The following is a 25,541-nucleotide window of genomic DNA, read 5'->3' as shown; positions in this document are numbered from 1 at the left end:
GATGTTTCTCAATCAATCATCGCCTATAACCCAGTCAATATATCACCAAACCTCTGACCTGGCATCGAGACATAATGTGTTACAAATACTGGAGAAATATCTTGCGGTGGCGGCGTGAGGGAGTTGCAAATACCGGTTTCATACCATGCTCCTTAGCCGAATCACTTTCTAAATTCGGTAATTTTATTATGAGGTTGCACTGTTGGCGACGTGTAACTGCACTGTTGGTCTGATACTACACACTCCAGCGATCACCACCTCTATTTAGTGTCATGGGATTTGTCTGGAAGAAACCACTTCATTCACAGTTAGTGCCATACGTAGATTTATAAAGCCAGTATAGGTTTTCACATGGATACTTGTATGCACCTATAGAATCAATGCCGATTGTGATGGTAATATGGTGGTGTTTTTTTAACAACGATTACGCCTCTCTTTCTAATACACAGTGGTACTACTCGCAAGAAAACTTATGAGACACGTCCACCAATCGCTGATTTTCGGTCAATATTATTTCGTATCGCCAGTAATCAGTTATCGACGATGTATTATACTTAGTAGTAGGGGATGTGTGATATGTTCACATTGAGCATCAGGTTTATAAAGTATGCGTTGGCATTCCGACATGTGGAAAGGAAATGACTATGTCCAGTCGTAAGGAAGGTATGGATTTGACGTAGAATACTGTGATAGCAAAGGGAAAAGTATGATAAGTCATAAGAATGGTACAGGTATTTCTATTTCCAGAGCCACCGCCGTCATCAGGGTGTATTTCCTATACTTTGCTCATTGTCGAATGTCATCGAATTGAGACCATGGTCATAATATTTAATTGTAGGTACAGGGATAAAATATATATGAGGCCAGTTTATTTCCTAGGACGATTCTGTCTATGCGAGCTTGGCGTGCAGCTCCAGTGACCTGAGGAGGGAATGATTCACATTTCCGGCTAACGGTAGGAGCCGCCTGAATGGAGAGGCCTGTTGGGGTGTAGGAATGTAGCTGATTTAAACGTGTCGTCCTCTAAAAGGCCTGATAGCGAACTAATACTTAGTATGTGTTGGAAAGCCTTCATGATCGTGTGGAAAATTGAGAAGATTCAATATGGATGTGTGTTGGCACTGCATTGTTATTACATACCATGTAAATTGTTCAGTTGACTGCTTCTGCCTTTGCACACAGGATTAGCTGAGCGGTCCAAGATGCCGCAGTCATGGACTGTGCGGCTGGTCCCGGTGGGAGGTTCGAGTCCTCCCTTGGGCATGGGTGTGTGTGTTTGCCCTTAGGATAATTTAGTTTAAGTAGTATGTAAGCTTAGGGACTGATGACCTTAGCAGTTAAGTCCCATAAGATTTCACACACACATTCACACATTCATTCACTGCTTCTGTACATTTCGCGTCTTTATTTAGTTGAGGGAACATCGATTGTGGTGTGTGCAACTAGCAGGTGAAAGACAAGTTTAAGACACATTTGCTGGTCTTCTAGACATGAGAAACACCTTAGTTGGCTTTGTAAATTATAGGGATGATTTGGAATCTGTTATATCTCCGAAATCAGTATTCACGGGTGGAAATATCAGTTTCCTCTATTTTTGTTCGAGTTCTCATGTAGAGGTCTTCGAGACGAGATGAGTTTCTAGTTACTCAATGGTTTACAGTACACTCCACCTTGCTAAAGTTTCAAGTTTTTAGAGAAATATTTTCTAGTTTATACCTTCGGAATTTGTTGCATGATCGATCGGTAGAATACTGCTATGTGCTTGATATCTAGAAGTATCGGGTAAATGGTATAATATTATGCAAACCATGTGAAAATACATTTGTTCTTGTAATCCCAGTCTGGAGAAGTGTCTATAAAAGCAAACAAGCAAGCAGGTCGGGTGCAGAAACAGTAACACATTTGTGCCGAGGGGAGCTGACCCCGAATTTGTGGAACTGTTCCGAGAGTTACTTCAGGCCACTAAGGGCGCTCTGGTCACATGTCAGTAGTGGATGACTTGTGACTGTTGGCTGCTAGAAAATATCTAGTGTTGCAAGGAGTATATACCGTGCTGTCTGTCTTCGTGGTATATGTACGAGTGTCTGGTGGTCGATTGCTATACGAAGGATTTAAAAGGGACGATTTTGTGTGGTACAGGATACAAATTGCATGTTTACTACATCGACTTTTTACGCGGTGATATATTGCTAGGTAGGAGATCGGTTTCACACTCTAATATTCAAGCTCCCACCCTCAGTGTCAGAGCAGTGCAGTGTTTAATTTTCGGTGTAATATGGTGATCTCTAAAAAATAGTTTTTTGATGCTGAAAGTCTCGTGTGAGGAAAAAAAAGGCAGGCAGTGCTTCCACACCTGCGGCATCAGTAATTTGGGGGGTAAATTCAATAAGAGCCAATCATAATGCTCCATTCATTCACAAGACATCCTTTGTGCTGGGACATAGGAATCTCTATAAACTGATTTGAATAAAATGGAGGCAAGGTATCTACGGAGAGTTCTGAGAAAGCAAGTGTTCAAAGACAGGTTGAAGCAGACCATCCATCTCTGGCAGGAATGCCGTCACTAATCCACCACTGTGGCTATAGGACATCTCCAGACCAGTAGCTGTAGGATACTGAAAATTCCCGACATTTTTCTCTTCTGTGCTTTGACAGTGCTCTCTTTCCCAGCACATCAGTGTACTGCATTAATTCGGTGATTTACGAGTAGTTTGCAGGTCTGTAGACTATTTACTGCGACCTCAAGCACGCGAGGGTGAGTGTTTTGTACCAGTGTAATAAGTAACTACGTGAATTCCGTCCCTAAATAAATTGTGTGCTTCATTTCGACAGTTTATAATTAGTGAGCGTGTCTGCACATCAGTGTACTACATTATTTCGGTAATTTACGAGTTACTTGCATGTCTGTAAGCTGTGTATTGTGACCCCCCAGCATGTCAGTGGGAGTGTTTTGTATCAGTGTAATAAATATACTATATCAAATCTATCCGTAAATAAATTGCTCAAAAATAAATAAAGTACATTCCTCCCTCTCTCCACTAGCCCAGCATAGGCTGAGTCATTTTCCCGCCATTTTTCCCCTCCAGACCACTATGGGATAAAATCGCACTCTGATGGCGGTTGTGTGTACTAGATCAGTTGGACTCTGGAACTCACGGTGCACACAGTGGATGGAGCTACTGCCTCTAATTGTTTAAATAAAGACAGAAAATATAGACTTATGTCCATCCTATCCAACACAGGCTGAGTCTTTTTCCTGCCAATTACTAGGAAGATTTGGCGATTGGATGATTTAGGTTAGTGGAGGTAGCCCAAGTGATATTTTTCCCACTATTTCTTAGGTTAGTGCAGGTAGAGATGGTTTGTTGCATTGTCCTTCTGGAATTTCAACTTCTGGTATTTTCTGGGGGAGGGGAGGGGTGGGGGATTGGATGGGGTAAGGTTAGTGGAGGTAGCCCAATTGACCCATCTCGCCACCAAGATTTAAACTTCCTGCCATGATATCATTGCAACATTGTCACATCTATTAACGCCACCTTGGATCCGCCATCTTGGATAAATTTGGCAACTATTGAACCTGGGGCCGGGTCCTTGTTGTTCCACTGCTGGCATCATCATGTTGGAGTAGGGTTCCATGCCCTACATCTGGTAGTAACTACCAGTGATGCAGGAAGTCCAAGCTAAGAAATGCTTTGGTGGTGTCAGCGATCAGTGCCGGCCGTAGTGGCCGAGCGGTTCTAGGCGCTACAGTCTGGTGCCGCGCGATCGCTACGGGCGCAGGTTCGAATCCTGCCTCGGGCATGGATGTGTGTGAAGTCCTTAGGTTAGTTAGGTTTAAGTAGTTTTAAGTTCTAGGGGACTGATGACCTCAGCAGTTAAGTCCCATAGCGCTCAGAGCCATTCAGCGATCAGTAAGTTGCATGTACATCGACATGATTGGGGGATTGCACCGGTCGGAGGCATGATGCTGATATCCATGTCTGTGCCTATGATGAAACCAGCCTGTGTCGTGAGTTCAAACAAGTACAGGTGTGAGCCAAGCAACTAAAGGTGTGGCATAGGGATGTTACCCACATGTGCTGTGTGAAGGTAGGTGTACGTACTGTAAGACCTTTGGTACACACACCATCAGATTATTTGACTTGTCGCTCTAACGAAGTAGGCGAGTGTCAGCAATAAGTCTCGTGGTCTTATCGTGGCGTGTTTATCTTCTGCCGTTAGGTCAGACGATAGAAATGCCACTTGCACGCTTAGAGTAGCAGATTGACGGTGAACAACTTTAAACAGAACTTGATTAATTTTCACACACATTTATTAAAATAATAAAAAGCATAGAAATAACTTAACTTGGTTCTGGATGCTATTTACAATTGACAATCTGAAGTTCCTTTGGTCTTGGTACGTTAATCTTATTCTCACATATCTCTGATACTTGACAAAGTGTCTATACATTTCTCTTCATTGCTATGTACAGGAATGTGATAATCTTAATAGGCGCAGACTGAAACTTGACTACAGACTAATGCAGACTAATGCAGACTGGCTAATCGGAGGTCTGTACATTCGTTATAATACCTCGTGCGTTCAGGTATCACTGCGCGAGTGTGATCCGCGAGGAGAAAAGGTTCTACGGTAGCAGCAATCTCATTGGCTGCGATACATATTAGTACGCGGATCGGCGGAAGCAGAATTTGGTCCGTCTCTAACACAGCGCCATCTCGTAGTGCGGAGACGGACGAGCGTTGCGCCTGCGCTGTTGTGCTTAGCGGGGCGCGCTCTATTGGGAAAGTTGTGTACGCGCTGACTACGCGGAACTATGTACACAACAGAAGGTAACTCGGGCATAGAGAGAGGCCTGGTGTGTCTACTGCAGGCTATTCGTCGAGTTTGGGGATATGCATTGTGGTTTGCAGTTGAATGCTTCCCTGGCGAAGTGAACATGGAACTGGCAGTAGAGTGTGAGGCAAGCTTCGTCAACACACTGGAGGTTGTTGTCCAGCACGGCAGATGATTGGCAGCAACTTGGGTGGTGCTGGCTAGGTTTGGCCAGTCTTGGCGCTGTTATAGCTGCGAGTGTGGTGAGGTGGCCGTGAATCAGCAACTTTAATATTATTGTCCGGGTAAATAATGCATCACCGACTACTAGATGCTGTGGATCCTATTGTCAAGGCGTAACTTTGAGTCCAAGGGATCATGGTCATGCCATAAAATGGCAAGTTGCACTTGGGGCTGCAGCGTGACTAGCCACTGTGTCCACAGGGAGTGACCGGGCATGAGATTTACTTGCACTTGGATTCAAAAGCGGCGCCACAGTCGTTGTTGCCGAGCATTTCGTCGTGTATGACTTGTTGAAGATTTTACTCGGGAATACGTAAGAGGCATTGAAGTAACGGTGATTTAGCGATGTCATACTTGTTGGAGGCAGAAGCAGAAAGAAATCAATCACTGATCAGGTTGGTTTGCTCGCTGAGGTGGCTACATAGAGACGAACTTGGCCTTATCGTCAATAATGCCGTGGCCAGCCATGATAGATTCACACAGGGCAAACCACACAGCAGGTTGATCAGAACGGATCGGTAGGAGTTTGAAACTTTGGACGATAGGTAGTCGGGTAGTCCCAGAGATGTTGGTGTGGAATAGACCAGTGTGTGAGCAATGTGCAAGCAGGATCTATGGTAGACCTGGCAGCAACACCATTAGCTGAATTCCGTGCTATTGTGTGATGTGCTGAGGTGTGGATGGTGGAAAAGAGCGCACTCGTGATGGGTCGGCGCAGTAGCGACGTCATCTGTGCAAAATTGTGTAACGTTATACGGATGGGGGGAATGCCAGCTGACGCAGCGAGGTCGGCGCGGTAACCACGTTGTTGAAGAGCAGTTTACGAGACTGCATTTGTAGTGTGTGTCAGGCAGTAGAACTGCGAATGCACACGACGCAAAAGACGTGGAATGAGCACTCGAAACAACACAGTCAATATATAGGGCATTATTTTGCGCGAAAGTAGTCGACAACATCAGAGGTGCGGCGTGGATGTCGTACATGTCGTATACAGGGTGGTCCACTGGTCGTGACCGCGCCAAATATCTCACGAAATAAGCATCAAACGAAAAAACTACAAACAACGAAACTTGTCTAGCTTGAAGGGGGAAACCAGATGGCGTTATGGTCGACCCGCTAGATGGCGTTGCCATAAGTCAGACGGATATCAAATGCGTTTTTTAAAATATGAACCCCCATTTTTATTACATACTCGTGTAGTACGTAAAGAAATATGAATGTTTTAGTTGGACCACTTTTTTCGCTTTGTGATAGATGGCGCTGTAATAGTCACAAACATATGGCTCACAAGTTTAGACGAACAGTTGGTAACAGGTAGGTTTTTTCAATTAAAATACAGAACGTAGGTACGTTTGAACATTTTATTTAGGTTCCAATGTGATACATGTACCTTTGTGAACTCATCATTTCTGAGAACGCATGCTGTTACAGCTTGATTGCCTGTAAATAGCAGAGTAATGCAATAAATGTTCAAAATGATGTCCGTCAACCTCAATGCATTTGGCAGTACGTGTAACGACATTCCTCTCAACAGCGAGTAGTTCGCCTCCCATAATGTTCGCACATGCACTGACAATGCGCTGACGCATGTTGTCAGGCGTTGTCGGTGGATCACGATAGCAAATATCCTTCAACTTTCCCCAAAGAAAGGAATCCGGGGACGTCAGATACGGTGAACGTGCGGGCCATGGTATGGTGCTTCGACGACCAATCCACCTGTCATGAAATATGCTGTTCAATGCCGCTTCAACCGCACCCAAGCTATGTGCTGGACATCCATCATGTTGGAAGCACATCGCCATTCTGTAATGCAGTGAAACATCTTGTAATAACATCGGTAGAACATTACGTAGGAAATCAGCATACATTGCACCATTTAGATTGCCAATGATAAAATGGGGGCCAATTATCCTTCCTCCCATAGTGCAGCACCGTACATTAACCCGCCAAGGTCGCTGATGTTCCACTTGTTGCAGCCATCGTGGATTTTCCGTTGCCCAATAGTGCATATTACGCCGGTTTACGTTACTGCTGTTGGTGAATGCTCTTCGTCGCTAAATAGAACGCGTACAAAAAATCTGTCATCGTCCTGTAATTTCTCTTGTGCCCAGTGGCAGAACTGTACACGACGTTCAAAGTCGTCGTCATGCAATTCCTGGTGCATAGAAATATGGTACAGGTGCAATCGATGTTGATGTAGCATTGTCAACACTGACGTTTTTGAGATTCCCGATCCTCGCGCAATTTGTCTGCTACTGATGTGCGGATTAACCGCGACAGCAGCTAAAACACCTACTTGAGCATCATCACTTGTTGCAGGTCGTGGTTGACGTCTCACATGTGGCTGAACACTTCCTATTTCCTTAAATAACGTAACTATCCGGCGATCGGTCCGGAAACCTGGATGGTGTCGTCCAGGATACCGAGCAGCATACAAAGCACACGCCCGTTGAACATTTTGATCACAATAGCCATACATCAACACGATATCGACCTTTTCCGCAATTGGTAAACGGTCCATTTTAACACGGGTAATGTACCACGAAGCAAATACCGTCTGCACTGGCTGAATGTTACGTGATACCACGTACTTATAAGTTTGTGAGTATTACAGCGCCATCTATCACAAAGCGAAAAAAGTGGTCCAACTAAAACATTAATATTTCCTTACGTACTACATGAATATGTAATAAAAATGGGGGTTCCTATTTTAAAAAAACGCAATTTATATCCGCTTGACCTATGGCAGCGCCATCTAGCGGGCACTGTAGGCGCCTGTGAGGTCGTAGGAGCGGTATAGGGGCCGAGCAGAATAGTCCAATTGTTTGCCGAAAATCTTTGTTCGTATGTTGATAAGGGCGCTGTTTACTGTGCGCGAATAACTTCGAGAAGTAACTCATTTCGACAGTTCGTCGGCTCGTGGAGGCTGGAGCAGACTAAGACGAAAAAGTTTAGTAAACAATGGACGTACTGAAAACATGGGATGGTGTATCAGAGGGTTGCCATTGTCCGTTGTGCACGTTGGCATTGTATCGTGTGAGATCACTCATCTGACGCGTCGTTGCTTAGGTTTAATCACTGGAGGTTGTGTAGCACACGAATATTCAGTATAATAATGTGGCAGAAAATACGACAATGCAATTTTGCCGTTATTAGTTTGGTCCAAGTGTGTAGCTGCGGACGCCGCTAATGCCTGCATTTTCGTAGCACTATTACCGGCGCGGTAGCAGTACGTGAAAATACAGCGCAACATGGCAGTTAAGGGTCAGTAATGTCGTTCTACGGTACTGGTGAGATATGTTGGAACATAAACTGCACTTGTTCCTAAGTACATAAAATACCCGACTGTTCATTAACGCACTGGTTACAAAGAACATCCAAAATGTTAACACCGACTGCTGTTCACATTACTCGGTGCCGTCGAGGTCAGCGATATGAGTGTGACCTCGGGGCAGCGATATAGTTCTTTCAGTCCCCATATTTATATTGAACTAATAAGAAAGTATCAGAATCTTTTGGAAAACGTGAAGGTAGTAAAAAAAGTTCGGTACCAATGAGACGCGGGCCAGCACCACATCACCAGTTATGTTTTTATAGTATGTCTCTACTCATTAAGCTACACTGACTATGAATGTGTTGCAACCACACCTTACCATATCCTGAAAGCTTTAATTGTAGATGTGTCATTTACAGTCATTCAGTTATAACAAATTGTACCACGATCAATGCATTTCTTATGGATCGTCAATGTGCTGTTGCCTTGCAATGGCATAGTTTCATAATACGCAACTTACAATAATTCTTTAACTATTAGTATGCCGTTTCCAGAATGAGATTTTCACTCTGCAGCGGAGTGTGCGCTGATATGAAACTTCCTGGCAGGTTAAAACAGTGTGCCGGACCGAGACTCGAACTCGGGACCTTTGCCTTTCGCGGGCAAGTGCTCTACCAACTGAGCTACCCAAACACGACTCACCTCCCGTCCTCACAGCTTTACTTCTGCCAGTACCTCGTCTCCTACGTTCCAAACTTTACAGAAGCTCTCCTTTCTTTCAGGAGTGCTAGTTGTGCAAGGTTCGCAGGAGAGCTTCTGCAAACTTTACAGAAGCTCTCCTTTCTTTCAGGAGTGCTAGTTCTGCAAGGTTCGCGGGAGAGCTTCTGCAAGGTTTGGAAGGTAGGAGACGAGGTACTGGCAGAAGTAATGCTGTAAGGACGGGCCGTGAGTCGTGCTTGGGTAGCTCAGTTGGTGGAGCACTTGCCCGCGTAAGGCAAAGGTCCCGAGTTCGAGTCTCGGTCCGGCACGCAGTTTTAATCTGCCAGGAAGTTTCATGAGTATGACGTTTCGGGCAATTTTATTGCAACAAATCGTTAGAGACGGATTTTCGAAAGATCCTCAGTTTGCCGTGCTTAGAAATGGCATATATACATATGGGCTTCAGCTGAAAGCTAATACGGCGTCTCGTGACTCTGTACTAAACATAGTTGGCGAGATGTGACGCAAGTGGCGTTCTAACATCCCACCGGTCTACGTTCAAACGCACATTCAGAATATTTGACATGCTAGATATTGCTCTGCACGTTTGCAGAGACTCCTCAATGTGCTTTTCCCCGTATGATTTCAGAAACTCGGTACGGTCAACGTTCGAATGCACGGTCCGTGTGCCGACGACTTTACAGTGCTGTCGTTACACAGTGTCGAATGGCGGCGGGGCGTAGCGCAGAGGGTAGCAATAACTGCGGACGACCGAGGGCCGCCTACGCGCGGTACCCGTGTGTCAGCTATGTGATCAAAAGTATCCGAACACCTGGCTGAAAATTGCTAACAAGTTCGTGGCGCCCGCCGTCGGTAATGCTGGAATTCAATACGGTGTTAGCCCATGACTGCTTCCTCTCTCGCAACACGACGCCGGACACAGACGCCCCATCGCGAGGACAAAAACCTCACGGACGTGGCAGCAATAGGCTGCCCGGCGGATGAGCGGCGTATCAGCGGGTGGGTCACGCGCAGCTAGGCGGCATTATCAGCGTGGGGTGCGGCGCGAATATGACGGCCGGCAGGCTTCCTTTAGGCGCGGTGTGGCCCCATTACACTCTCGGGCAGGCGGGCAGCGGGAAGGCGACAAGGGCGGGCAGATCTTTGAGCCACGCCCACTGAGGACAGCAAGCCTATGCCGCTGATGAGGACACGGGAGCGGCACGAACGCGACCCGTGTTTCTTGCACTCTTCATGCGTGCGGACGACTGTGAAACAGCGCCACACTATGCATGGCAACAAACAGTTGACTGCGCACAGCACGGCGCCGCAGTGCATACAGGTAAGAAGAGAGGCCTTTCCCGTGGGGAAGAACCGGACGGCAAGTGCCTTGAACCCCCACACCTTGGGTACCTACCACGCCTAGCGCAGCATCAGTCTCTTTGCTGTCTTCTCTGTGTCTGCTTGTTTGCCCATACCTCATCTCGCCTTTCTGTTCCAGAAATGTTCAAATGTGTGTGAAATCTTATGGGACTTAACTGCTAAGGTCATCAGTCCCTAAGCTTACACACTACTTAACCTAAATTATCCAAAGGACAAACATACACACACCCATGCCCGAGGGAGGACTCGAACCTCCGCCGGGACCAGCCGCACAGTCCATGACTGCAGCGCCCTAGACCGCTCGGCTAATCCAGCGCGGCGCCTTTCTGTAGGGTCTGGTTTAGATAAGTTACTTTTCAAATTATGGTAACCTGTTCATTTTACAAAAGCCGACAGCGTAAGTCGGTACTAAACTTTGTTTACGTATAGACGAGACCGACAGCGTCCGACAACGCTCGACAGCACACAATTGACTCACGCCGCTCGGAACAAGGTGTCTGATTATTTTCTGGAAACTATATTAGATGATTAATTGTATCATTTTATGCTCGTAACATGTTTTCCTACCTCTTGTATTTTACTATTCTTTAATAAAAGTGGAAATGAAATTCAAATAATTTGAAAGGCCGCTAAAACGCTCCATTAGAAGAATCATGTTATGAGCTCGCTGCTTCTACTGTTGTAGTGCTAATTGTCAATGATGTATTGTTTTGGAATTAACGTTTCGAAAAATGGGTTACAAATTGTGTGTAGTACCATACTGTACAAGTACATCTACAAAAAGTCATCCAAAGTTATTTCTGGATGCTGCAGAGAATGAGAAGATGCGTAAAATGTGGTTGCACTGTACCGGCAAATTGCCAGCACGTCGACGCGGAAATTCACTAACTTGCACTGTGAACTTAGTATTAACTTACCTCCGAGATATGCTCTCCCACTATTACAAAGAAGGATAGCGTCATTCAACGAAATTAAATTCGTAGTGAAAATTGTCGTTTTACCTAACTACACCTCAATTATTCGGTAGTTCAGTTGTTAGCTCAGTTGCACGCAGTCGAAATCTATACACACATCAAAAAAAGTTTTACATCACCCCGGTTCCCAGAACTCCTGAAGATAGACGTTGACTGTGGATATTGTATCACAGACACAGTCCCTTTGACTGTTCAGAGGTATCACTAAACCCGCCCAAAGATGTTAACAACCATGCATGAGCAGCGCCTATTAGACGGAGGGTTTCCGACAGCCGATCAGTTCCAGTCATTCCACAAGGGAGGTACACGGCTCGTGTTGTCTGTAGTTCAACCATGCATCGACGGTCAATACCGCTGTTCGATCGCGTTCGCATTGTTACTTTGTGCCATGAAGGGCTCTCAACAAGGGAAGTATCCAGGCGCCTCGGAGTGAATCAAAGCGATATTCTTCAAACATGGAGGACATACAGAGAGACAGGAACTGCCGACGACATGTCTCGCTCAGGCCGCCCAAGGGCTACTACTGCAGTAGATAACCGCTAGCTACGGATTATAGCTCGGAGTAACCCCTAACAGCAACGTCACCATGTTGAATAATGCTTTTCGTGCAGCCACAGAACGTCGTGTTACGACTCAAACTGTGCGCAGAAGGCTGCATGATGCGCAACTTCACGCCCGACTTTCATGGCGAGGTCCATCTTTGCAACCACGACACCATGCAGCGCGGTACAGATGGGCCCAACAACATGCCGAATGGACCGCTCAGGATTGGCATCGACTTCTCTTCAGCGACGAGTGTCGCATATGCCTTCAACCAATCGTCAGAGACGTCTTTGGAGGCAACCCGGTCAGGCTGAACGCCTTCACACGGTCCAGTGAGTGCAACAAGGTGGAGGTTCCTGCTGTTTTGGGGTGGAATGATGTGAGACCGACGTACGCCGCTGGTGGTCATGGAAGGTGCAGTAACGGTTGTACGATACGTGAATGCCATCCTCCGACGCATAGTGCAACCATATCGGCAGCATATTGGCGAGGCATTCATGGACAACACCTTGCGCCCCCTTCGTGTTCATCTTGTGAATGACTTCCTTCAGGATAACGACATCGCTCGACTAGTGCGGTCAGCATGTTATCCAGACATGAACATGCCTGGGATAGATTGAAAAGGGCTGTTTATGGACGACATGACCCACCAACCACTCTGAGGGATGTACGCCGAATCACCATTGAGGAGAGGGACAATCAGGACAAACAGTGCCTTGATGAACTTGTGGATAGTGTGCCACGACGAATACAGACATTCATCAATGCAAGAGAACGTGCTACTGGGTAAAAGAGGTACCGATGTGTTCAGCAGTCTGGACCACCACCTCTGAAGGTCTCGCTGTATGGTGGTACAACATGCAATATGCTGTTTTCATGAGCAATAAAAGGGACGGAAATGATGTTTCTGTTGATCTGTATTCCAATTTTCTGTACAGGTTGTGGAACTCTCGGAACCGAGGTGATGCAAAAATGGCTCTGAGCAATATGGGACTTAACTGCTGAGGTCATCAGTCCCCTAGAACTTAGAACTACTTAAGCCTAACTAGCCTAAGGACGTCACACACATTCATGCCCGAGGCCGGATTCGAAACTGCGACCGTAGCGGTCGCGCAGTTCGAGACTGTAGCGCCTCGCTCGGCCACCCTGGCCGGCGAGGTGATGCAAAACTTTTCTTGATGTGTGTAATATGTTGTCCATAGATCACTGGTTCGCTTAACCCGAAAGAACATTTTAACTTATTTTAAAAGAACTCGACAGTCCTCTCATATTATAACCAAATCACAATTACAAAACTCCACCACACCAATTAGAAACGGAATATTATTGTGTTTTCCTTAATGTTTACATGCGCTTACATTTGGAATAGCTGTTCACGCATGTCCCATTGTAAAAGATATTTTCTAGTTAATGTCACCCACAATTTTTTCTTTATTAGAAACAATGTATTTACCTTCCAACTATCCAGCTAGGATTCCCATTGTTTAAACTTAAAAGATGAAGTAACTCTGCTGAACTCACAAACAACGCACCCCTTACGTTTGTGTCACCTGCACGCTTTATATCTCACCATATAACGTCAACGTCGTACTCCTCGTTGTACTGGGGGCGTATGGTGCTTCTATCTTCACTGCTAGCAATGCTTTCCAAAAAAAGTGAGCTGCTTGTTCACAAAGTAAATGCATTTATCCTCTGTTGTTCATTTCTCAGACTAAGACTAATGTGAAACTATATGCACTGAAGAGCCAAAGAAACTGGTACACCTGCCTAATATCGTGTGCGGCCACCGCGAGCACGCAGAAGTGCCACAACACGACGTGGCATGGACTTGACTAATTTCTGAAGTAGTGCTGCAGGGAAATGACAGCAGAATCCAGCAGGACTGCCCATAAATCCGCAAGGACACGTTGCAAGGCATGCCAGATGTGCTAAATAATGTTCATGTCTGGGGAGTTTGGTGGCCAGCGGAAATGTCTAAACTCAGAAGAGTGTTTCCAGAGCCACTCTATAGCAATTCTGGATGTATGGGGTGTGGCACTATCCTACTGGAATTTCCCAAGTTCGTCGGAATGCACGATGGGCATGAAAGGATTCAGACACCTTGCTTACGTACTTGTCACTTGCCAGAGTCTTATCTAGACGTGTCAGGGGTTCCATATCAGTCCAACTGCACACGCCTCACACCATTACAGAGGCTCCACCAGCTTGAACAGTCCCGTGCTGACATGCAGGGTCCATGGATTCATGAAGTTGTCTCCATACTCCATACTCGTACACGTCCATCCGCTCGATGTAATTTGAAACTAGACTCGTCCGACCAGGCAACATGTTTCCCGCCATCAACAGTCCAATATCGGTGTTGACAGGACCAGGAGAGGTTCAAAATGGTTCAAATGGCTCTGAGCACTATGGGACTTAACATCTTAGGTCATCAGTCCCCTAGAACTTAGAACTACTTAAACCTAACCAACCTAAGCACATCACACACATCCATGCCCGAGGCAGGATTCGAACCTGCGACCGTAGCAGTCACGCGGTTCCGGACTGAAGCGCCTAGAACGGCACGGCCACCGCGGCCGGCCCCAGGAGAGGCATTTAGGTTTGTGCCGTGCGGTCACCAAGGGTAGACGAGTGGGCCTTCGGCTCCGAAAACCCATATCGATCATGTATCGTTGAAAGGTTCTTTTTCTGGCCACAGCGGTCGGAGATTTGATGTTTTATGGGATTCCTGATATTCACGGTGCATTCGTGAAATGGTCGTACGGGAAAATCCCCATTTCATCGTTACCTCGAAGATGCTATATCCCGTCACTCTTGCGCCGACTATAACACCACGTCCAAACCCACTTAAATCTCGATAAAGTGTCATTGTAGCAGCAGTAACCGATCTAACAACTGCGCCAGACACTTGTTGTCTTATATAAGGGTTGCCGACCGCAACGCCGTATTCTGCCTATTAACATATCTCTATTTGAATACTCATGCCTATACCAGTTTCTTCGGCGCCTCAGGGTATAATATATCTCATAATCGAAACAACTGCTACAATCAGTTCTTGCTTCCACTGTTTTCGTATTTCGTGTAAAACTTTTAAAAACACACAAGACTTACTGCATTTATCTGCAGGGTGATGCGCTTATTCGTTGTGCCACCGATCGCGTACTAGGGACAGTGTGTTACACACTGGAAATCAGCACGAAGTTCTGCCGCCGGCCGGAGTGGGCCGCGCGGTTCCAGACGCTACAGTCTGGAGCCGAGCGACCGCTACGGTCGCAGGTTCGAATCCTGCCTCGGGCATGGATGTGTGTGATGTCCTTAGGTTAGTTAGGTTTAATAAGTTCTAGGCGACAGATGACCTCAGAAGTTAAGTCGCATAGTGCTCAGAGCCACCAAGTTCTGCCAAGAATAATTTTATTGTGCTTTGGGTTGTAGGTCATGACTGATAGTCGACAATTAGTTATAATATACAGACCAATTTGCAAAATTTCAACAATTCTTCAGTTTTTAGCGAATTTAGTGATGTTGCAGGGACCAGGGAAAAGAATGTCCGCCGTTGCACATATCGCTGCTCTAAATGGATGGAGTATAAACGGATCAACTTTCGCAAGGCTTCCGCTATCAGCGTTCACAAAGTTGCTTTCTATTCTTACTTAAAGTTGTAACTGTGTTTTCCATCATTAAATAGCTAAGATGTTTCCAGAGAAAGTACGTAAAAACCTCGTCCGCTAATGCTCCTGTAACGCGCATAGAGCTTCCTCTTACTCCTAGCCTGTGTCGTCACCAGAGCATCAGCCAATAACAGAGTGTATTCGTTTGCTTGACCAGATACTGATATTTAATGATTTTTAAATTTTAATTACATAAAAATAACAGATATTTTGTGAGAATATTGACCCTAAATGCTATTTAAATCTTATAATCAATCAGTATAGCAATGATCCGAAACATTTTTACACAGGAAAATAGCCTATTGTTCAGTCACATTATAGTCATAGTGCTTCACTACTTGTGTGTATTCTTGCGTGTATGTGTCTGCTGGAATCGAGTCATCGCGCAAATGTACATTATCGAAGATTACACTCAGATGGCAAAGTCTTGATAAATAACGTAGTTCATTCTGTCGAGAAGGAAAACAGAGAAGCTTGCTTCGTTTTAAAAAATGTAAAAATAGAACGTTTCTGGTTGAGAGGGAGGACATTGTAGTATGGCGTGCATGCTTTCTTAGAACAATTTGAGAAAACCAGAAAGGTGCAAAGAAATCTACGACTGTGGTCTGAACCTCAAGTCCAGTTATTAGGTCGTAAAACAGCAGTTTTAATTTCGTGCGCTTCTCTGTAGAAGAATATATTAATAACAAATGTATTACACGTTAGCTTCAGTTGTTAAATAGTTTTTTTTACATTTCTTACTTTCCCTGTAGAAGAATATATTAAAAGCAAAATACTATTGTCTCTTACACCCACAGCTACATTGGTCGACCATAAAAAAGAATTTATTTTCTTGTTGTTCATTTCGATGTTTTCTGTAGGAGAATACGTTAACAGAATGCGTGTTTGTTTTATTTGCTGCACGCATACCAAGTACAGTTCAGGAAACGTGTTACATTTTGATAGAGCGCAGTTATATCGGTCGTGCGTCATTCGAAACAACCAAAGCACAACACAGTGCGCGGCAGGCTCGGCTGGGACGAAGTTGTAAAATGAGCAGGTGATACATTAATGAGCGCATAAATTCAGTACTATAGGTAACGTTGTGAACAAAATAATATGGGTACTGTTTTTTTTTTTTTTTTTTAAATCGGGCAGTATAGGCTGTAGAAAAATACAGTGCGCATTATGACTCATAGTGTCTATTCATTTTCATTAAATTTTTCTTTAATTTGCAGCTTTCGTTAGTACCGGCAGCACTGTAAGAACAGAAACGTGAGGCATCTCCGCACTCCACTTAGCAGCCGGCAACAGCCACGCGTATGCCTCGTAGGCGCCAACCTCGTCGTGAACAATCTCCATTATACCTGTCCGCCTGCTTAGCTGAGTGCCGGCACGGTAGCTCAGCGTGTTCCGTCAGCAAGATGGCTGCTCACTGTAATAAAAAAAAACTGAGTGTAGGGATCAGCAAAGAACATCGGAGATTTTCTTTACTCGTGGACTGGGTGTTGTGTTGTCCTCATTATCATTTCATCCTCATCACCGGCACGCGTATCTCCCAATGTGGCGTCGGCTTGCACTCGGCGGCCGAACTTCCCCGGATGGGGCCTGCCGGCCAACAATGCCACACGCTCATTTCATTTTTTCCAATATACCTCACGTATTTTCTCGCGAATGGAAGGAGGTATGACTCTCCTTCCACCATTAAAAGCAATTTCGATGTGGTAGCTACATTTTGTACACAGCAATGCTGAGCGTAAGCACCAAACGTGAACTGGCTAGCGACTACTTTTCAATATACGAGGGTGAGTCTAATGAAAACCTTAAATTTGTAATAACAAATAGAAATTTCGCGCCATTATTCTGTAAGTTGGTAAGCGTGATACAAACACCGTGCAGAATGACCTGTAGGTGGCAGCATATTGCAGGTGCACACATACCATCGCAGTATCAGTATAAAGATGGCCGCCCCACTTGCGACTTGCACCAGGGAAGAACACCGTTCTGTTATTCGGTTTTTGCGTTGTGAAGGTGTGAAACCTATTGGAATTCATCGACGAATGAAGGTTCAGTACGGTGATGCATGTTTGTCACAGCAGCAAAAAAATGGCTCTGAGCACTATGGGACTTAACATCGAAGGTCATCAGTCCCCTAGAACTTAGAACTACTTAAACCTAACTTACCTACGGACATCACACACATCCATGCCCGAGGCAGGATTCGAACCTGCGACCGTAGCGGTCGCGCGGTTCGAGACTGAAGCGCCTAGAACCGCTCGGCCACATCGGCCCAAGTCTACGAATAGAGTAGGAAGTTCGCAAACGGTGTGACTTCAGTGGAAGATGCTCCTCCGCCAGGTCAGGCACAACGAGTTCTGACTCCACAAAACATTGCAGCAGTTGAAGCCATAGTGAAGGAAAACCGCCGAGTGACACTGAATGACACTGCAGCATGTTTATGGATTAGAAATGGGTCAGCACACCACATTGTGCATGATGTGCTCCAGTTTCACGAAGTGTCTGCAAGATGGGTGCCACGGCAGCTGACTCCTGAAATGAGAGAACGACGTGTTGATGCTTGTGAAGAGCTTCTTCGGCGCTTTGAGCGAGAAGGTGATGGCTTCCTTGCAAGAATCGTTATTGGGGACGAAACCTGGGTTCACTTCCACCAACTGGAAACGAAAAGAGCGAGCAAGGAAGGGCGCCATTCCTCATCACCAAAACCAAAGAAGTTTCGAACAGAACCATCAGCAGGAAAGGTTATGCTGACTCTCTTTTGGGACTAAAAAGGCTTCATTTTGGAGCATTACATGCCTAGAGGGACCACTGTCACCAGTGCATCGTACACAGATCTCCTAAAAAATCATCTGTGGCCTGCAATCAAATCAAAGCGACGTGGATTGCTGTCAGCAGGTGTCCTTTTGCAACGTGACAATGCAAGGCCCCACACTGCCCGTATAACAGTTGCAACAATCACAGACCTGCATTTTGAGTGTCTTCCTCATCCACCATACTCACCAGACCTTGCTCCAAGTGATTTCCATGTTTGGACCGCTCAAAGACGCAATGGGAGGAAAGAAGTTCCGTTCTGATGAAGAGGTACGCCACACGGTGCATGAGTGGTTGTGCGGACTACCAAAAGAATTTTTTTCTAAAGGAATTTAGGCACTTTGTAAGCGCTGGAGCACTTGCATTGAGCGTGGGGGTGATTATGTTGAAAAGTGATACAGCTTTGTACCACTTCTGCAAATAAATAATATTTTAAAAAAATTTAAGGTTTTCATTTAACTCACCCTCGTATGTGCGGCGTTGTACTTTGACGTGTCACAATAACTATGGACCATAATGAAAACGAAACAAGTTCAATATCAAACTGCAATGTATGGCTCTAAGATGCGGAAAAAATTTTTTCCTACCGAATAGTTTCCTCAAAATCGAATCAAAAATACTGCATAGTAGAGAACACGCGCAACTCACAAAACAGTGGTTTTATTTTTTTACGCGAAAAGTAAAAGTTTTACTGAGAAATTAACTGCTGTGATGGACGTGGTTTTGCTTCATCTACATTAAGCAATTTTTTAAAGGCAAATCGGGTGATTGGAAATTTCAGTCCCCGTGTATCGTGCGATACGAGATGCTTAGAGCGACATCCACCCCAGCGTTTCTGGGTACCCAGTGGGATGGGGAACTTTGTGACACACCTCGTGCGCTCCAAAGGCCATTATACGAGGTGCATTCAAGTTCTAAGACCTCCGATTTTTTTTCTAATTAACTACTCACCCGAAATCGGTGAAACTGGCGTTACTTCTCGACGTAATCGCCCTGCAGACGTACACATTTTTCACAACGCTGACGCCATGATTCCATGGCAGCGGCGAAGGCTTCTTTAGGAGTCTGTTTTGACCACTGGAAAATCGCTGAGGCAATAGCAGCACGGCTGGTGAATGTCCGGCCACGTAGAGTGTCTTTCATTGTTCGAAAAAGCCAAAAGTCACGAGGAGCCAGGTCAGGTGAGTAGGGAGCATGAGGAATCACTTCAAAGTTGTTATCACAGAGAAACTGTTGCGTAACGTTAGCTCGATGTGCGGGTGCGTTGTCTTGGTGAAACAGTGCACGCGCAGCCCTTCCTGGACGTTTTTGTTGCAGTGCAGGAAGGAATTTGTTCTTCAAAACATTTTCGTAGGATGCACATGTTACCGTAGTGCCCTTCGGAACGCAATGGGTAAGGATTACGCCCTCGCTGTCCCAGAACATGGACACCATCATTTTTTCAGCATTGGCGGTTACCCGAAATTTTTTTTGGTGGCGGTGAATCTGTGTGCTTCCATTGAGCTGACTGGCGCTTTGTTTCTGGATTGAAAAATGGCATCCACGTCTCATCCATTGTCACAACCGACGAAAAGAAAGTCCCATTCAGGCTGTCGTTGCGCGTCAACATTGCTCAGCAACATGCCACACGGGCAGCTGTGTCGTCGTCCGTCAGCATTCGTGGCACCTACCTGGATGACACTTTTCGCATTTTCAGGTCGTCATGCAGGATTGTGCACACAGAACCCACAGAAATACCAACTCTGGAGGCGATGTGTTCAACAGTCATTCGGCGGTCCTCCAAAACAATTCTCTCCACTTTCTCGATCATGTCGTCAGACCGGCTTGTGCGAGCCCGAGGTTGTTTCGGTTTGTTGTCACACGATGTTCTGCCTTCATTAAACTGTCGCACCCACGAACACACTTTCGACACATCCATAACTCCATCACCACATGTCTCCTTCAACTGTCGATGAATTTCAATTGGTTTTACACCACGCAAATTCAGAAAACGAATGATTGCACGCTGTTCAAGTAAGGAAAATGTCGCCATTTTAAGTATTTAAAACAGTTCTCATTCTCGCCGCTGGCGGTAAAATTCCATCTGCCATATGGTGCTGCCATCTCTGGGACGTATTGACAATGAATGTGGCCTCATTTTAAAACAATGCGCATGTTTCTATCTCTTTCCAGTCCGGAAAAAAAAAATCGGAGGCCTTAGAACTTGAATGCACCTCGTATTTACTTCTCTGCTCTGTGCACGGTGCACGGTGACACACCCCGCAAACGCGTCCCCGCTGGGGAGGGGCAGGCAGAGCGTTGGAGTCTGCCTCGGGTATTGGAATGCGCCAACGCCCTGTGGTATCCAGCACGCGAAAAAAAAAAAAAAAAACAGTGGCGAGTACTTCGACCAGCCACACAACAGTGACGTGAATCCAGTTTTGATGCACACCCTTCGCGGTGTGTGATCCAAGGTTCTGATACCAAATTTATAGGGACGCATCGCTGAGACGTGGAGGCGACCTTTGTCGACTGTGAGGTGCCGGATGGGATAGTTATTTGAAATGGAAGAGAGAAATTCATTGAACTTGGGATCTGTATTCTCAGTGACGGAGTGCACTAGAGCTCCTCTTGGGGAGTGAAAGTTACAGGATGGCTGCCAGATTAAGAACTGAGTGTAACTACGAGAATTAGAAGCGGGAAAAGTGGCGGTTCAGGTCTATGCAGCCCGTGGCCAGACTTGGTTAATGCTGACAGAAGTAGGCGACACTAAAGTCTAGAAACTAAGAGAGATAGCTGCTCTAGCTGAAGTCTGAATTACAGGAGATATCAAAGACTGTGTTCTGCTCTTCAGAGCCGCCCAGCGACCACACATGTGACCCACATCCTGTACTAGTTATCTGCTAAAGCTATGGCCTGAATTCGCCAGCAAATTCAGCGGTTGCCTGAAGGCGTCTCTTGTCAGTGGCTATAACTATGAGTGCATGCTGAAAAGTAATGACCCCGAATTTTTTATGTCAAAACTTTTAAAGCTTAAATGGTTATTAATGGGTCAATGGTTATCTGGAGAGTGATTCGCAAGCAGAAAGTGGGGGAAGATAGCTAATGTGAAACTCTGCAGTCTACTGTAAGTTTCGTGTGATACAAAATTTTTTTGGGTCGCCACCCAATTTAATTAAAATGGGGAAAATTTCATATAAGAACTAAATTAATCACTGAATTGGTAAACATAACTAATGTGTTAATATTAATAAAAAGATCAAAGTCAATATGTGGAATGAGCATATGGAAGCAACTTGAGCACAACCGTTAAATCAAATAATTTGGAGCAAGCAGGAGCTTAAGCCTCAACAAAATGAATAAGATAACCATACAAAGTCTACAAATATAAGGCCTGTCCTTAGCACTTCAGAAACCCCAGGTGGGATGTATTGAAATAACCTAACAAAAGGGAATGGGTTTGTCTGAGAAACAGTCATCACAGTCAACATAATTTATTAAAATAAAACATCATATTAAAACTTCACAAAATAATTTCAAACTATGATCTGTCGTTGCCTGTTGCTTAAATAATTACCTCACTTATATTATTATCATATTGGGTTCAAAATGGTTCTAAGCAGTATGGGACTTAACATCTGAGGTCATCAGTCCCCTAGACTTAGAACTACTTATACCTAACTAACCTAAGGACATCACACAAATCCATGCCCGTGGCAGGATTCGAGCCTGCGATCGTAGCAGCAGCGCGGTTCCGGACTGAAGCGCCTAGAACCGCTCGGCCACAGCGGCCGGCTGTAAGGTAAATACTGTGGTGAACATACAATGTCTCCACTCTTCGAGCTCCATCGTTCAAAATACATTGAAAATGAGCGACGTAAATGCGCCTTTGACTGATAAACAGTATTATAATTGTGGTGTCACCGCCAGACACCACACTTACTAGGTGGTAGTTTTAAATCGGCCGCGGTCCATTAGTACATGTCGGACCCGCGTGTCGCCACTGTGTGATCGCAGACCGAGCGCCACCACAAGGCACGTCTCGAGATACGGAATAGCACTCGCCCCAGTTGTACGGACGACTTTGCTAGCGACTACACTGACGAAGCTTCGTTCCTTTGCCGAGCAGATAGTTAGAATAGCCTTCAGCTAAGTCAATGGCTACGACCTAGCAAGGCGCCATTAGTAACATTGCATGTATCTAAAGAGTCTCACTTGTATAGCCACAATCTCCAGATGTACCAAAAAGGATGGATTAAAGTTAAGTATTACAGAAGCTACGTACTTCTCTTTATAGCAGTCATTATGTATCCTGTTTCAGACCTCACGCACCCTCTTTGGCTTAGCGCGTACCTGTCGGCTTCCTCTCATTGTGTCTAGGCTGTCTTGCCTAGATACAACAATAATAATAACTGGCAAAGTGTGGCGAACTCCATCAGATGTTTGACATTTGCGAACTGTCGTGGTTCATTCCTTTAGCTTGATTTCGTTGCGATCTTTTCAATTAAAACAGAGGAAGAGCAAAGACAACTGTCTTTACACATACGTTAAGGTGGGATCTGAATGTACAGCTATAGTTGCAGCAGTATATGGTTAGTGAGACATCATCGAGAATGTAAACATTCTTTAGAATTCCATGGTTACGTTGAACGACGTTTAAAACTAGACTAGGGATAGTTACTGTCTCGGAACGCCTGGAGGAAAGAACAACATTTCTCCAGACACTTCCGCATTCTACAGTATTGCCAGATCGTGCATAGCACCTGACTTAGAATGCTGAGGGGCGATCGTCTGTATTGGCCGCCATAAGTGAACGACTCGGACTTAGCCTCTGCGGCTGGCCGACGATAAATTTTTTTGTTTAAGACTGTAAGTTGGCGGCAAAAGAATCGTTCCGAAATCAGCCTCAAACGCTGGGTCTCTGAATTTTCTCTGTTCTCAATAGCGTTCCTCGTGAAGAATGTCGCCTTCCCTCCAGGGATTCCCATTTGAGTTTGCGAAGTATCTCTGTTGTTCGAACCTACCGGTAATCAACTTAGCACCCCGTCTCTGTGTTGCTTAAATTTCTTCCTTTAAGCCATCTGGTGCGTATAGACTCAAGCAGTAGTCTATTCAAGACTAGGTCGCACTGGCGCCCTGTATGTGGTCTCCTTTACAGATGAATCACATTTTCCTAAAATTTTCCCAGTAAACCGAAGTCAACCATTCGCCTTCCTCACAACACTCCTCACATACTCGTTCCATTCATATCACTTGTAAGGTGTCAGGCAAATCCAACACCTTCCATGAAAACCCTGACATGATAAGCAAATCCGGCAGTATGTCACATAGCTCCGAATAAATCCTGACATTAAATTAACGAAAGTAATACGATCAACGAGTGAGCAAATGGAATACCACAGACTAACACATGGACCCCTAAATGCACGTCATACCTTCCCACCGTGAAACAGACGCAGTTCCGAGGGAAGAAACGAGAACAGAAGCCGAGAGCAGAACCGTGTTAAGCTAGAAGGCCCTACGATAAGGGACGGACACCCACATCCCCGGCTGACCGCCAGGACCACCCCCCCAGCCCATGTTAAAAGATAGAGCCCTCCAGAAGAGCAGTATAGATCTTACGATAACACTAAAAGGGCCACACCAGCTGCAAGTTTTTGCGTGAGACTTTTTCGCGTCTCTGTTACGTTGCAAACGTTAAAAACATTGCCCCACTACGAAAAGTATAACGTTTCTCATTCGATAGACAGAATTTTTGTAGGCGGACCTTAAGGTTAACATTGAGACCCTGATTTGTCAGTTGGAAACACAGCCAGATACCTTTTTTTTAAACTAACTTCGGTAAATTGTAGTAAGGAGAAGTTAGGGGAGAGTTGCTTCCGAGAAGGCGAGGTGTGTGGAGCTGCGCCGCCCGCCGCCCCCTGACGCTGCCTAACCAACGACAAGGTAATGAACGCACGCGATGCGAGTGCATAAGGCTTCACTCAGAACTGCAGAAGTCTCATCTGTTACATCCCCTTTTTACGTAATACTAGTGTCGATCGTCAATTAAATCTCATGGTGTTCACGTTTGCTTCTTGAAGTAAAAACCTGAAACGCGATGATTTTTCTGTTATATAATTATTGAGAAGCCACATCAGCCACTGTAATTTACGACAAGTTAAATTAGTAATTAAAGATAATTGAGGGTCACTGTAGACCATTTTGATAGTTTTCTCTTTTTATGAAACTTAACTTAAACCTAGATTCTAGATGTGATATGGCATAGGTCATCCTTCGATCCATTGTAGCACTTGGAAACCCATTCAGGGAATATTCGTTCACATTTTTGTTGAACGCAGTTGGTTTTTATCATCTTGTATTGAAACATTTCCTTTTATCAATAGTGCAATTTATAAACAATGTTTTGTGAGTAGAATAAAATTTCCAATGGTAAACTTAACTGTTTTTTCGACGTTATTTTACCAGCTAACTAAAAATAGGAAAGCCTTGAACCCCTTCAACTAAATTTAGTTAGTTTTAAGATTATTTTACAGGGAGTGCAGTGGAGCTGACGCTGAAATCATTAAGTATTTGATTACATCATCGCTAGTCTCACTGAACTCTGCATGGGGGATTAATTATATATAATGAAAATAATTTTTATTTTTTTTTGTAGCTGTAAGTCCGATTACGTAGTCTCGTAAACGGTTGGCCCTGACTAGTTTTAGTACCCAATCTGACTGCATAGAACAACAACAAAGAATGAAATGAAAATTCTCGTTAACACAATTAATTAATTAAGTCCCCAGCAACTATAAAACCTACGAAACCAAAACACAAGTGTAATTGTTCTGTGTGTGGGAGTGTGATTCAACGTACACATCTGGCACGGTTCTTCTTCAACAAGACAAGAAATTTTAAATACCATTTATACTGAAGTAATTAAAAGAAAATAGAAATACTATAATTGCGCAAGAAAACCAGAATTACACTCTAATACAAGAACACAAGCCAGATGCTTTGTTGACTGAACCTGTAATGAAGCATTATTTAAGACACTGAAATAATAAAAAGAAAAGGAAATTTTTTTTTACCGTCATATATATTGACGAAAAGCACTCTGATCATTACAATATCTCCATTAGAACAACATATGCTGTCTATCCCATCAAA

The 25,541-nt window shown here is 44.8% G+C and overlaps 1 protein-coding gene and 1 long non-coding RNA gene across 3 annotated transcripts in view; both read left to right on the top strand.

Moving 5' to 3' along the window:
• The window catches only part of LOC126470560 (PAS domain-containing serine/threonine-protein kinase), a 426,440-nt gene that overhangs the window by 156,943 nt on the left and 243,956 nt on the right, over positions 1 to 25,541 (top strand). The gene's annotated exons all lie outside the window — the stretch shown is intronic.
• LOC126470595 (uncharacterized) overlaps positions 10,136 to 25,541 on the top strand; it is a 38,716-nt gene continuing 23,310 nt past the window's right edge. Inside the window, exon 1 of the long non-coding RNA XR_007586262.1 lies at positions 10,136 to 10,373. This is a non-coding gene — a long non-coding RNA (uncharacterized LOC126470595). The remainder of the gene's footprint in view (positions 10,374 to 25,541) is intronic.

Source organism: Schistocerca serialis, chromosome 1 (assembly GCF_023864345.2).
Source record: "Schistocerca serialis cubense isolate TAMUIC-IGC-003099 chromosome 1, iqSchSeri2.2, whole genome shotgun sequence".
Taxonomy (NCBI): domain Eukaryota; kingdom Metazoa; phylum Arthropoda; class Insecta; order Orthoptera; family Acrididae; genus Schistocerca; species Schistocerca serialis.
Note: the sequence above shows the minus strand (reverse complement) of the source record. Positions and strands in the feature narration are given on the sequence as shown.